General features: G+C 35.2%; 1 long non-coding RNA gene across 4 annotated transcripts; it reads left to right on the top strand.

Annotated features, from left to right (window-relative positions):
* The first annotated feature begins 13,388 nt into the window (after positions 1 to 13,388).
* Positions 13,389 to 15,162, top strand: LOC137944466 (uncharacterized). Of its 4 annotated transcripts, none has more exons than XR_011110823.1 (3): positions 13,389 to 14,120; positions 14,215 to 14,785; positions 14,871 to 15,162. It is a non-coding gene; the product is annotated as an uncharacterized lncRNA (long non-coding RNA). The 4 variants fall into 4 exon arrangements; XR_011110825.1 differs by having other exon boundaries at positions 13,389 to 14,336; positions 14,709 to 14,785; XR_011110824.1 differs by having other exon boundaries at positions 13,389 to 14,336; positions 14,688 to 14,785.
* The last annotated feature ends 239 nt before the right edge of the window (positions 15,163 to 15,401 follow it).

Genomic DNA, 15,401 nt, shown 5'->3' with positions numbered 1-15,401 from the left:
GGAAATGCTTCGAGAAGACTGCAACGCAGGGGTAACTCATGGCCAAAACGGGTCCGATTTTTAAACCAATCAAACAACGCGGTCCAAAAGGAACCCGTTATATTTTGGGTCCGCTCAAAATATACAAGTAATTAGGGATGGCATGGAGCCCGAGCCAAACCCGAACTTGCCTATAATTAAGCCAAGCATGATTTAAATATTTTGAACTCAAGCTCGAGGCGAGCTTAGCCTTGAGCCTAAAATTATTATCGAGTTTAAACCCAATAATTTTAACCGAGCTCGAACTTCAACATTCGTTTAAAATTTTCAAAAATTACATGTCTCGAGTTCAAGCTCCAACATACATTTAAAACTTTTCAAAAAATATATGTCAAATAAATAGTATATAAAATTATACATACATTTTACTTAAAATTGGACATACATTTTACATAAAATTTGACATACATTTTACATAAAATTGGGCATGACTTCTACTTAAAATTGAGCATAAGGGTGGCATCAAATCCAACTGAGTCTACACCTTCCTATGTTCGAGCCGAGTTTGATTTAATGATTTCGAACTTGAGCTCGAGCCGACCTAGCCTCAAGCCTAAAATTGTAATCAAACTGGAGCCTGATAATTTTAACTGAGTTCGAGCTTGAGCTCTAGCCGAGTTCGAAGTTAACCTAATTTTAATACTCTACATAAAATATATGTCAAATAAATTATCTATAAAATTATGCATGCATTTAAAAAAAATTAAAATAATAGGGGAGGTTCAGGATTGAATCTCGATAATATATTAGAACCCACCAATATTAATATTTTTTACCCCAAATATTGTTTAGCTTATTTTGTAATTTTTGAATCTGGCCATAAATTTACTATGACCTCCTTAGTGCCCCCTCATTGAAAATTTATATTCTAGGAAAAACTAGAAATATTTTTCCTCGGATACACATTTCCAAAAAAAACTTTAAATAAAATCCTATTACTATTAGAGACTTACAAGAAATTTTTTAAAATTTTCTTAGGAAAGTTAAACGGACCTCTTATTGCCTCTTTTAAGGAAATAAATAAAAATTAATAATTGATCTAATATATTACTATACTTATCAATAAATTTTTAATCAAATAAAATGTCAAACACAAAATTGTTATGAAAATTGCCTCATGCTAAAAGTATTATATCATTAACTTTAAAATACTTATTCAAAATTTTTCTATACGGTTTTCTAGCCTATCTTAGCAAAAAAATCTTACTTAGAAAATTATATGATTTTTAACAAGAATTTATTATTAGAAAAATATTTTCAAAAAACATGAGGCACTAATGGTCCATATATTTCTACTAAAAATATCTTTTCAACATTTATTGAACCACTAAAAGTCTCAAGAAACGTATTTCTACTAAAATGTCTTTTCAATTTCTTCAAGAACCATCAGGAAGGGAATTTTTTTTTTTTTTACTTGTTTATGATCTCGACTTTAGAAGGGGGGTGGGGGTGCCGGCGAGGAGCTATCGACACCGACAGAGGCGGATGGCAGGGGCACGGTATCCCCCCCCCCCCCCCCCCAATCCCGATCCTGCGACTCGTCCGGCCCGCGAGCTTTTGAGCCGAACCTTGATTCGGTCGAGCTTGGCTCGTTAACTCAAATGAGCTGATTTCTCAAGAGATACCGAATGTAACCGAGCTGGCACCAAGCCACTCGTGAGTCGACTTGGTTCGAAGTCACCCCTACATGTAATTACACTTTATAAGAAGTGGAAGCACATCATGGTTCTAAAGTATACAGGTAACTACCCTTCAACATTTACATAATTTCCTATCATATAAATGTCAAATTAATCAACCATTATGTGACATTTATATGATAGGAAATTATGTAAATGTTGAAGGGTAATAACCAATAAATCATAAAACATGGGCAAAATATTATAAAACAATGTGACATGCAAAAAAGTTATTGGAGGTTACATAGACAACAATCAAGAACAAGATTAGAAACAAAAAGGTAGACTTTGAATGACAAAGAAACATACAAAATGGTTTAATTTTAGTAAAAAATGTAAATGAAAGTGAGGCCCCTACAGTGGGTGTCTCTCTCCCAATTTTAGAGAGAGGGTTTTTTAGAGTCTCATGGTGAGAAATCTATTATGGTAAATGACCCATTTGTAGACTCTTTTGCTCAAAAGTCTCTCGTTGGAAAATACCCTCATTTTGTCGATAGATATACATGGAGATATTTCTTTAAAAAGAAAGGAGGGTAATTAATTATCACTAGAAATCAATTTCAAGTTGAAATTTTGATATTTTGGAAAGATCCATAACATTCCCTTGAGTTTTTTTCTCAATGTCCAATTATAGTTTGTCAACGTTTTTTAGAATCCTTTGTAGTGATTAAGATGGAAAAGGATTTCAAAATATGAGTTCAAAATGTTCATTTGACATAAGTCAATCACTTGAATCATAACCACTTAATCTACATAAACTAGTGAAGGATTGGTGCATCATGTTAAATGATGAAATAATCAAGTTTCATATAGAATATCCAAATTGACATCAGATTTAGAATTCAATTTGCACAATTTATATCTCACAAAGATATTAAGGTGATTTTCATTTAGTATCTACCTTGACTCGGATAATGCACTTCATTCTTGTCTCATGGACCTCAACTCCAAGTTTTGTTTTTCTCACTTTTTGTTTTATATTTTTATTTATTTGGAGGAGTGACTTTTTCTAAAGTTAATTTCTCTAAAGCATGGGATAAGTCAAGGGATTTTCTTTCAGCTACCCATTTGAGAGATCTTAGTATTTTTTTTCTTCTTGACATTCTAAAATCCTAGAGTAAATGACATTATTTTCATTTCTCAACTCTTGAATGTTTTAATAATGGAGTTCAAGTCTTTTGCATTCTCAGATGATACTATTATTTTCTTCTCTTAGTTCTTCTAGCTTGGAGGAACAATCCACATTCAAGGAATCAATCTCCTTTTTTAATTTTAAAAGTTGCCTTCTTAATTTTTTTTTTCTTTTTTTTGTCTTCTAAGTGAGGACATGGATTCATCTAGGTGTCTCATAAGTTCTTCCTTTTCCAATTCTCCATAACTATCACTATTTGAAATTGCATCTCTATCTAAGATGATGTTGCCAACTAAGCATGAGTGCTACAATCTTCAATGTCTATAATGTCACTATGTATAGTGCAATCGAAGTGTGAAGAGCTACATTCAATGATGCTAGAAAAATTAGATTCTAATTTATCCATAAATCTTTGGTTGATTTACAAGATGAAAAAGAGTATCAATTCATCACTTAAGAAACTAAGAATGAGTTCCATAGCCTTTAGCATTGCCATCAACTTTTGTAATGTTTAGGTCATCCCAATCATATACTTGTTTAGGAATAATCATTCCTTTTATATTATGGGATGGGATGAAGGGTCCACTAATTATTTATTCACATAATTCAAACCCAATAGATTGTAAGAAAAACCCCATTCTAATTTTCCACCATAAGTATTGTGAACTATCAAACATGGGTACAAAATAGGGATCATTAGCCTCTAGGACATAATTTCTTTTAAAAATATTATTGAAATATTTCAAGGAAATCAATTAGGATTTTGATTTCAAAGTTTGGCTTGCTCTGATACCAATTATTGGCCCAGGTGGTTGAATTGATATTTTTTAATTTAGCGCATGGAGTGCTAAAGTAAAGTATGACAAATAATAAAATAAGCACACACCATAAGGAGACAATGATTTTTTTCTCAATGTTCCCCTAATGGTAGTCACCACCCAAGAACCCTTGCTCGAAAAAAATTTCTTCATGTGCTCTATTAGGTAAAAATTACAAAGAGATTTCAAGCTCTCTTTAAACCAAGTATAATCCCCAACTACACAAATTGATCTCTCCCTCAGAGATTCAATACAAAGTAGATTTTAGCTCTATTTGATAATCCCTTTTTAGAGTTCAGGCTCTAAAATGTCTATTGATCTAGCTTTAAGGTACTAGAAAATCTCTATAAAGGAAAGTATAAACTTATAAAAAAAATCGAAGAAATGGCCTTTCTCCTAGTGAGATCCAAACCTCTAAAAACTTTAAGCAAGTGAGATGAAGTGTAACAAGTTTGAAGGAACTTTGAATACAAAGAGAGTGAAGAGAGAATGGAAGGTTTAGGCAAATATGGATTTTTTTCTCTTCAAAAGGCTAAAATTGGAATATGAAGCTAAGAAATATTTTTTTAGAGGTTTGGTATGCCAATATAAGTTTTCACCAAACTAATCATTTTTTTACCATTTATAAAAATCTGCAAAAAGTGTTGATCAATGAATGAAAATATATAATCAATCAACCATGGATACCGGCTATATATTTTGTGTTTCCTAAGCCTATTGATTGATCATGACATCAATCAAGGAGTTTTCAATTTTTTCATAACATTAATCAACCCAATTCGATCGATCGATCATGCCTTATAGAACTGGATATGCAAAATTTTGTATGATCAATCATGCAATAGGAGATGATTTATCATGTTTTATATCATCTTCCTAGCAACATTTTGTATGATCGATCATGCTTGAGCCAAGGATTGATCATGCTTTATAGGTTATGTTAGACTAAGTTTTGGACGATCGATCAAACCTATGTAGGTTGATTGATCATGTCATATGCTAGTGTATGATATGACATTTAAGAATGATGTAGGCTATTCAAAGGGATTTATAGTTGTAAAATATTTATCAGTTAAAACATGGTTTTAAAATATTTTATGCACTAAAGGTCCATAATATAGATGTGCTTCAAAAATTGAAGTTTGGTTGGCTATTTACATACACAACTAGTGTTCTTGAACTTTTCTATTTGACTTTAACTCTAGTCTTAAAGTCTTCAGTATTTTTCTTTATGTAAGTTCTATTTCAAAATAACGATATTTAATGTATTTTTTTATTCGGATCTTAACTTGACAACTTGATTGATCATTCTTTTCTCTTGAACTTTTGCCATAGATCTCATAATATTTGACCTGCAAAGCATCAATCTAAAATATATTGATAACACCATTAGTAGCACACTTTTAAGCTACCCATTTTATTATTATCCCAATAATGGAGACAACATGATTTTACCATTGGTCAAACATTATGCTCTCCCTATCATCACATAGTTTTTTTTTTAGCCATTGTATTCTACTCCCCCTTTATATGGCATGTACATTTTTTATTATGTATAATTCCTTTCTCTTTTTTTTTACACTCCTCTATATGTTCATGCATGCAATCGTTCCTTCAAATTTTACCATTAGAACATAAAAGCATTGCACAAATAAATTTTGAATATACTAGCAATTAGTATACGTCTCTTCTTTTTGTGATCTTGAGAATAATCATGGTATCTCATTCTCATTCATTCAAACATTACACATTTTCATTCATTCAATTAGTTTGTTTAATTTGGAGGTTTTTAATTAAATATCGGGAGTTGAGCTAACTTTTTGATTCAGTTTCACCTAGATCTACTAGGTGGTTCCATTGAAGCTAATATTTGTCTTGCTTTGTGTTGAATTTAAAGACCATGCTTGAAACCTCGAGCAAGATAAGAGTGGGAGAAGAGAAGAGAAGAAAAGAACAAAGAGAGAGAGAGAACTCGGGTAGAAAGGAGAGAAGAGAAACGGAAGAAGAGGGACTTTAGGCTAGGAGAGAGATTCTTCCATGAATTTGAGAAGAGGAGAGTTTGATTGAAGGCTTCAACTAAGATCCCTATTTATACTATTTTCATTACATATTTAGGGAAACTCCTCAATCAATTAGGATCCCTAATTACGTAAATCATGATTAGCTAAATTACATCAATCAAAGGAAGATCAATTAATTATATTCATCACGGAAGATTGCCAAATCTTCCACCTTATGTGATGAGGATTTCACCTTTCGTGATGACTCATCATGCCATGTCGTGTGGTGACTCATCATGTCACCTTGTGTGGTGACACATCATGCCACCTCGTGTGGGCATGGTGGGTTTGGTCCCACTTTCTAACACTCCCCCTCAAGTTGGGGGTGTGAAAATATCATAGATGCCCAACTTGCTACAAATGGTGGATATGTTTGCAACTTGCCCTTGTGAGGAGATATGTTTGAAAAATAATATGTTGGCTTAGAATTTCTCGCATATAAAGTGACAATCCACCTCAATGTGCTTTGTTTTATCATGGAAGATTGGATTCGAGGTGATATGAATCACCGCTTGATTATCACAATGTAGATCCATAAGAGTTTATTTATAGAATCCCAGTTCAGTGAGAAGGGACTTGATTCATAGAAGCTCATTAACTGTGTGTGCCATGACCCTGTATTATGCTTCTGCACCTAACCTTGCAGCTACATTTTGCTTCTTGCTTCTCCATGTAACCAAGTTCCCTCCAACCATTATATAATAACCCGAAGTAGATTTTCTATCATCCAAGGATCCAGCCTAGTCTGCATCTGAGAATCTTTCTATATTGAAGCCCTCTTCCTGGAGCTCCTTTCAAGTATCACAATATTCTTTCCAGTGCTTGCCAATGAGTAAGTTGTGGTTTGTACATGTATTGACTCAACACACTTACTACATATGATATATCCGACTTTGTTACACAGAGATAAATGAGTTTCCCCACAAGTCTTTGATATTTTTTGATATCTACATCTTCTCCAGTGCCTATAGATCAAGGACATACTGCCTTTGAGATAGTATAATCTCATTTTTGGACTGTAGTACTTCAATACCTATAAAGTATTTTAAGTAGTCCAAGACCTTTTTCTTGAACTCTTCACATATCTTTTCCTTTATTTTCTGAATGCTCTCAAGATCACTGTCGATTAAGACAATATTATCAACATAGACGGCCAAAAGAACTTTCCCTTTAGACGTGTCTTTAAGAAACACACAGTGATCTACGAAACATCTGTGAAATTTGGCCCGTATCTGTGCTTGGCTAAATTTATCAAACCATGAACGAGGAGACTATTGCAGACCATAGAGGGATTTCTTCAATTGACATACCGACTCCCCCTCAACCACAAATCCAGGTGGTTGATGCATATAAATTTCTTATTTTATATCCCCATTGGGGAAATCATTCTGCATATCAAGCTGAAAGACCGACTAGGAAGAATTAGCAGCAAGAGATAATAAGATATGTACCGAGTTCAATTTGGCCATAGGAGAGAACATTTCCTCATAATAGAACCCATACGAATGAGTATAGCCTTTGGAAATGAGGTGGGCTTTAAGGCGAGCAACTGACCTACCCGAAAGAATTAGCAGCAAGAGATAATAAGATACGGGTTTTATGCCTGATGGAAGAGGAACTACAACCCTTGTCTGATTTTCATAGAGTGCCTGCATTTCTTCTTCAATTGTCATCTTCCACCCTGGATGTCTCAGAGCCTCCTAATAGGTCTATGTGACAAAGATGGAGGAGATAGATGCAAGAAATTGACAACATGAAGAAAAACGACGATGAGACACAAAATTTGATATGGGATGAGAAGTAGAGGGCCTAGTGCAAGCTCTGGGTTATTTCCTTAAGGCGATGGGTCGAGTATCATATTGTGGTCCAAAAGGAACAAGAGAAGATGGACTAACCTCAATGGGATCCACAAACTCCATTGGTGTGGTGTCAGCCAATGCTTCAGGGGGTTGAACAATTTCCGTAGCACGAGGCACAACTGGTCGAGGAGAGGTTGTACAAAGGAGAGACATGGAGGGGCATTTTCGTAGTATGAAGAATCTTCAAAAAAGGTTACATCCCTAGACACAAGTAACCTTTGGAGAGTAGGATTATAGCAAACATTACCCTTCTGCATGCGAGAGTATCCTAAGAAGATACACTCGATCGATTTTGGATAAAGTTTACTATGTTGTGGCAAGGTAATATGAACAAAGTATGTACACCTAAAGACTTTCAAGGGAAGCGAAAAAGGATAACCATATGGAAACAATAAGGAATATGGGGATTTATGATTGAGAATAGAAGAGGGTAATCTATTTATAAGAAAGCATGCAGTAAGGATGACATGTGGCCAGTAAAAGTGTGGTACTTTCATGGTATATAATATGCCATAAGCTACCTCAAGAAGATGAAGGTTATTCCATTCTGCCACACCATTCTGTTGAGGAGTGTAGACACAAGATGTTTGATGGTAATGTCATTTTAATTACAAAAAGAATCAAGATCATTAGAGATATATGCTTTGACATTATCAGACCTAAGTACTTTTTATTTTCTGACCAAATTGAGTGACCACCATAACATGAAAGGATTTAAAAATTGATGGTATTTCAAATCGCTCTTTAAAAAGAAATAGCCATGTGGTACTAGTAAAATCATTAATAAAGGTAATAAAGTACATAACTCAGGAAATGTTAGAGACGCTCAAGGGTTCCCATACATCTATGTGAATCAATGAAAAAGGGGCAATACTTTTAAGTTCAGGTAGAGGAGAGTATGTGGTCCTCTGGTGTTTGCTCAATTGACACACTTCATAATTTAAACTTGACATATCCTTAAAGGTAGGAAAAAAATAATGATGAAGAGATTGTGCAGATGGATGTCCCAACTGATTGTGCCATAGACTTGTCTCAGTGTGGGTCTAGATGACATTTATTTGAGGCACATTCAAATAGTAGAGCCCCCCTTGTTCATGGCCTCCACCAATCATTTGTTTCGGTGTAACATCCTGAAACGCACAGGAAATGGGTGAGAAGGTGATGGAGCAATTGAAATATTCTGTAACTTGACTAACAAATAAAAGATTCAAGGGAAAGGTAGGAAAAAAAATAATATTTGTGAGCGGAAGTGATGGCGAAACAAAGGTAACAAATTTATCTGAGAGACAAGGAGAGAGAAAGTGGAGTAGATTTTTGTTACCTGTGAGATGCTTGGAGGCCCTTGAGTTAATTATCCAGGATGAAGAGGCGGAAGTGGTAGAGTGCATACCTAAAGCGGGGGTGGCAGCAACAGTTGAGGACGAACTTGGAGGAGAGACCATCAGAGTTTTCATTTTCTGAAATAAGTCATACTCATTATTAGTAAGGGTATTCTTTTCTGGTTTTGGGGCAGACTTGTTCTCCTTTGTACCACTTATTGAGGCTTGATTAACCTTGGCCCATTTTGGCTTGTCATGGATTTCCAACACTGATCGATAGTGTAGCCATATTTCCCACTGTGGGTGCATTCCTTGCCTTCTGTTATGGAGGAACCATTCCTTGCACCTCTTCCTCATCCTCCTTTATAACTTCTTCCACGGCCTCGGCCGCGGTCGATTGATGTTCCCCTATTCCCGGAGTACTTAGAGGATGATACTTTAGTGGGAGAAGGGGAAGATGAGTCAGGAATGCAGAGTAATGAGACACATACATCATCAAAGGTGGGAATAGTAGAGGTGCTAAAGAGTTGAGTTTTAGCAACCTTGAGATATAACTTAATATTTGCTAAACAAATGGCAGTGGAAAAAGCTTCATTTTGCTTGTCTTGGACAAAGACATTAGAGGAGTTAGGCTGAACTAACTTCCATTCTTGAAGAAGGCTTCTGAATCGAGCTAAATATTCATAGATATTTTCTCCTTGTTTTGATCGTGGTTTTGAGTAAATATAATCTTATCTCCACGTCCTCTCTTATAACCATTCTTTTCTTAGAATTCGCTTAATCTTTCATACCACGCTCTTGGAGCTTTCTTTAACCCATACAATGCTTTATGTAATTTATATACATGGTCAAATCCTTTATATACAATGTTTCCTCGTATATTCAAATCCTTCAGGTTGTTCAAAATATACTTCTGGATGTACCCATTTAAGAAAACACTCTTTACATCCATTTGGTACAACTTGAACTTCATGTGACAAGCATAGGCTAGGAGTATTCGATTTGCCTCTAGTCTAGGGAAAGGTGCATAGGTTTATTTGAAATCTATACCTTTTTCTTGGTTATATCCTTTGACAACTAACCTAGCTTTGTTTCTCACTACTTGGTTTTCTTCTTTTGATTTGTTCCTAAGGACCCATTTTGTTCCAATGACTTGTTGATTTTCGGGTCTAGGAACTAGTGTCCAAACATTATTTCTTTCAAATTGATTCAATTCTTCTTGCATTACTATAACAATTTTTTTTTCTTTTTTGGCCTCAACAAAGCATCTGGGCTCTCTTTGAGAAGCAAAAACCATAGGTTCGTGAGTTGATATCTTACTATTTTACCATAGTTTCGTGAGTTGATATCTTGCTTTTTGATAACCAATTATTTGTTCTAGAGGACGGTCAACCATGAACTTATAGTTCTTTGGTTCCGTAGGTGGCTTTCCGTGGTTATTCGGGTCAATTGGGTTCACTTCAAGATTTTGGATTGAGATTGAGATCTCGGGGATGAATTGAAGGGTTTCCACTTCATCATCTGAAAATGAAGTTGGAGGTTGATTTGGTTGTTGATTTCAGGATTCCATACCATCAAGATCTTCAACTTAGAGTGTGGGAGAGAAGAGGGAAGAAGGAGAAGAGAAGAGGAGAAGAGGAGGAGAAGTGAGGACGACAGAGAGACAAAGGGGTGACATGCCATGTCACATGCTTGCAGTTTTGAATGGGAGCAGTGCTAGTGTAGTTCAGAATACAGTTTATTCTTTTAATATCCTCTGACGCTAAGCAAGGAAGTAGCGGAAGACTTGGCTTACATCGAATACTTTCAAACCAATATTGAGGAAGTAGTTGTTAGGTACTGTGATTCTCTTGCGTGCTAATTCTGTGATTTTGTGATCAGAAGGGAGTTTGGGTGGTTTCTGGTTTCCGTTTCGTTGTGGTTCGAGTTGGATTTTGTGTTTTGTAGCTGGAAAGGGTGTTCAAACGGCATTAAGTTTGAAGTTGTTTGTTATCAAGTTTTCGTTTTCGGGTTGCATGGACAAACATTAGTCAGCATGCTCATGCCCTTTGTTTTCTTCTTGTAGAGAACCTAAAAGTCTCCTTCCAAGTTTTTGGTTGGATATCTGAAACGGAGAGTTTATGCGTTGTTTCTTTTTTAAATTACTCTCTGTCTCTGTCTCTCCCTCTCCTCCTTCATTGGAATCAAATACTGATAATATCGCCTGATTCTTATTGTTGGCAATTATAAAAGCTTAAAACTTTACCTCTTTATATTATAGTAATATTGACGAGACTTATAAGTTATATTTTGGTAGTTGAACTGTTAAAGGAAATGTGGAATATATAAATTCCTTAATTTTATTGTTTAGTAGTTCGCTTGTTGGGAATTGGGTGATCCTTCTTGATTAATGAAGTCATGCAGCAATTAGAAGGTGAGTTTGGGATCAACTTATTCACTCGTTTGGTCGGCATTTTTAGTATTTGAATAGAAACCAAAATTTGAAGGTGCATTGGCATGAATTTGTTCTACAAGTGGAAATAAAAAGCTAATTTTTTCCTTGTTTTTGTCTGCATTTGTACAACACTGGAAGGATACTGTAGATTTCTGGGAATGGTGTTATACAAGTCTTTATAAAAAATGGTGTTATACAAGTCCTTGGCCCAGGGAAGAAGGATACTTCATCATGAAAGTTCTCTAGGTTGGCCCCATCAATGGGACTGTCCCCAGATGTTCCTGAAGCATCTATTTCTGAAGAAAAAATTCAGGTTGCGAAGGTAAGGGGCATTTTCAAATAGATATGGCATCTGATCTGTTATGTGAACTTGTTCTTAATGCAACGAGGCTAAATTTCGAAAACTTGTTCTTATGTTCTTTAATCTTTTTTTTTTTTTAAATTCTGTTGTGCAAAACTTTGGTCCTATGCATGCAGTTTTTATGTACTTCTGTAGGCCTCGACATTTATACTTACATGATAGAAATGATGGACCCTGCCAAGTTGAGAGCACTCCAAAATTTTTCTTCCATGAGTTGGCACTGTATTTAAATATTGGATATTAGTTTGCTTAGGTAGGAACAAGAGGCTCCTTGCTTTGCTAACACAGAAGACCACATGTCTTCATCTTCTGTTGTTATTTAAGCTCCCGTGACAATATAGATAGACATTGTAATCATATGTGAATGCTAAATTCCTGGTATAAGATATGTATATAATAACTGTTACTTAAACTTCCAGATCTATTTGGAGTATGGATCCACAATTGCATGCATGATCCTCTCAAAATTCAAATGCCACTTTGGCTGAGCTGGGTATTTTGATAGGGCTAGGGATTTGGGTTAAACTCTTGCATATTCTTGTAATCCTTGAAGGGGATTCTTGAAATGTCATTCAATTGGGGCATTTGGAAGGGACTGCACTCTGCAGATTAGATTTATTATGAAAATTTTGGCATTGGCTTTCTTTATATCTTGGGATCATATCCCTTGTAAGATGAATGAAGTTAAAGCTAGACTGGCAAAGGGTATGAGAGCCCTATGCTTTCAATCTCCTCTCCCGTCTTTCTGTAAATTGACTCATTGGTTCTCTGAGCTGATAAAGTCTCTTGTTCTCTCTCTTTTTCAATTGAAGTTCTCTTCTCTTGCACATAAATCAAGGCCTCTTTGTTGGTTGATTACCATGACCAGTGGGCATCAATTTTTTTATTTTTTTTGTTTCTGAATAGGTGGCTTTTTGTTTTTTGGCTATTTCTTTTTGTTGACTTATAATTTTTTCTTTTTCCTCTCTTGATAAAATTCTCACTGTTTTTTCTTAAAAAAACTAACAAATGGAACTTGTTTCTGATTGGAGTGCAGTCCATTGCAATCTTAGTTGGGTTATATCTTTACAAACTTAAATGTTGGTCACTGTTGGCTCATTTGGATAATGGAACATCTTAAGTTGGTTCTTTTGTTTGTCTTACTTGTCAGTGTGGTATTTTTAGAAGTCTACTTTATTCTGATGGCATTTCATTGATCCTGTGACAGTCAGGACTCTGCGCACGCTTCATTCAGAAGTCACAAAGCTTTATATTTTTAAGACTTAGCTCTTGGATGTGAGCGACAACTGAGGAAATATTGAAGGATGATTTATGGGCTGCAGTATCTGTTCTTGAAAGGGACAAATCTTCATATACAATATCATTTTTGCCTTTAGCATTCCGTGCAATGACAAGCTGAGCAATGGATCAGATTAGTGGGTATGTGTTTAATGTACATGTTTAATGACAATATCAATTGGTGGATTGGGCTTCCGGGTGGGGTTTCTAGTCTAGAGGTTAAGGAAGAGAATTTTAATCTGTTATTTACTTTTCCTGTTTTTTAAGAAAAATAAAGAATTGTTACCTTAAGCTGGAGAGTTCAGTTTTGTTATTCTTATTTACTATATCCTGTCTGAATTCATTTTGTTTGTATAAATAAGATGACTAAGGATTTAAAGTCTGAGGTGGTAAAATCAGATGATATGTTGGAACAAGTTCAAGAAATTCATTTGTCCATTAGATTGGCATTCATAAATTGTTTACTTGATTTTTCAGGTAGGTTTTCCACATGCAGCATGCTCCCCCTTTTTTAATCTAATGTTTGGTCCTTTGTGTTTGTGTTTTGACCTTTTCTTCTTTTCTGATTTCTAATGCCTTCATCCTCATTCCACATATAATATGACAGGTTATCTGATTTCTAATGCCTTATCCTCATTCCACATATAATATGACAGGTTATCTGATTTCTAATGCCTTCATCCTCATTCCAAATATAATATGATAGGTTATCCTCATTCTGCTTTCACAAAGTAGGTCTGCCAAAGAAGGTTCCCAATTGCAAAATGGATAAATATATATATATGAGGCAGAGGGAAATGGTGCGCTGCCTGTCATTGATACTTCAGATTCTCTTCAATAGCTGCTCATAATCTTAAGTAACGTCGGCTATTGCAAAGACAAACTTTCATATGAGTAGTACAACAAGTACAAGCATATCTGGTCACAGTCCAGGTAGCTTTTCTAAATCCAAAAGATACTAGAAGCTAGGCCAATAATTAGTCCCTTTTTATTTCTATATGCTTTGATTTTCTAGTTCCTGGACAGTTTAGTTGAAATGATACGCGGCTAATGAAATTAGTTCTGTTTCTTCTGAAACTTCTGAGAGGAGGAGGTGGATCCTGATACACTTAATTTGGTGCTGTCATTTGAAGCACTCGAGGTAAAGATCGTTGAGGTGTGGATAACATATTTGTTCAGAGACTGCTTGCTTTGTGTTAGTCTTAATACGTAGGTTTTTTTTCTGTAAAAAAAAGGCAAATCGGTCCAACACGGGGCTGAATCTCAGTGGATCATGGCTGCAAGGCCATTCTGCCACTTAATACGTAGTTGCGGCAAACTTTCCTTCTAAGGCATCGTTATTCAGCTTCATGACTAGGTAACCACTTTTGTTTGGTTAATCATATTATCAGTACTTGGTGAACAGAGACAGGCCAATTGCAAATGGTTCTCTAGCAAGTCAACCTCATTATTGTTTCTTCCATTGAAGCATAGAGTCATGATTATTATGCTTTGAAATTTTGGTTCATGTTTTCTCTCATCAAGCAAACTTGATCAGAACTTCAGCTGTGGATTATCTCTTGTGATGCTGGAATTCAATGGAGTGGGGCGCCTATTGTCAAAGTTGCGAAATTTAAAATTTTAACTTGTTGATGTTTCCTTCCCAAATATTTTTGTAAATACAATTCTTATACCTAATTCTGGAAACTGAAAATTAAATAACCACCAGAATCATGTGGTTCTTCACCAGAAGGTTCCATTACTCAGAAAATCTAAACTGATTTGAAGGCTGAACTTCCAGATTACCACTTCAAAATGGTTGTTAAGGTACCCATAGCTTATTTAACTTGTCATCTTTTAACATGCATATAGTCTGTTACAAGCATTAATAAATAATGTTTCCATTGCACAGTGGTGGTGGATCTACTACAGTTGCTGCTGTACATGACGGATATATCCTTCTCTTGCCTAGTATAATGTGGTGGTCCTAGAAGGAGAAGAAGGAGAAGAAGGAGAAGAAACAGGAGAAGAAGAAGGAGAAGAAGGAGAATAAACAGGAGAAGGAGGAGAAGGAGGAGACTAAACAGGAGAAGAAGAAGTAGAAGAAGCATTTTTGGGATTTATTGTAATTTTATGTAAATTTGATTTTATATTTATTGTAATTTTTTTATACATTTTATTTGATTTATAAATTAACTGAAGAGTTTTTGGGATTTTATTGTTATGTTTATATTATTATTCAATACAATTTAAAAATTAAAAAATTAATTTCCCAAAAAAAAATTAATGAAAATAAGATAAACATCACCTTAACTGCTCCAATCACAACTCACCATCAACGATCTCTAACTCATCATCTTCCATGTCGCCATCGATGGCTAATAAATATCGGTGACGAGGCTGGACCCACCACTTATCTGTTCAAAAGTTTTCGTGACCATGA

The sequence above is a fragment of the Aristolochia californica genome, unplaced genomic scaffold, assembly GCF_029961685.1.
Source record: "Aristolochia californica isolate CCGP_79_NKW_82.1479 unplaced genomic scaffold, dmAriCali1.0.hap1 SCAF_11, whole genome shotgun sequence".
Classification (NCBI taxonomy): Eukaryota; Viridiplantae; Streptophyta; class Magnoliopsida; order Piperales; family Aristolochiaceae; genus Aristolochia; species Aristolochia californica.
Note: the sequence above shows the minus strand (reverse complement) of the source record. Positions and strands in the feature narration are given on the sequence as shown.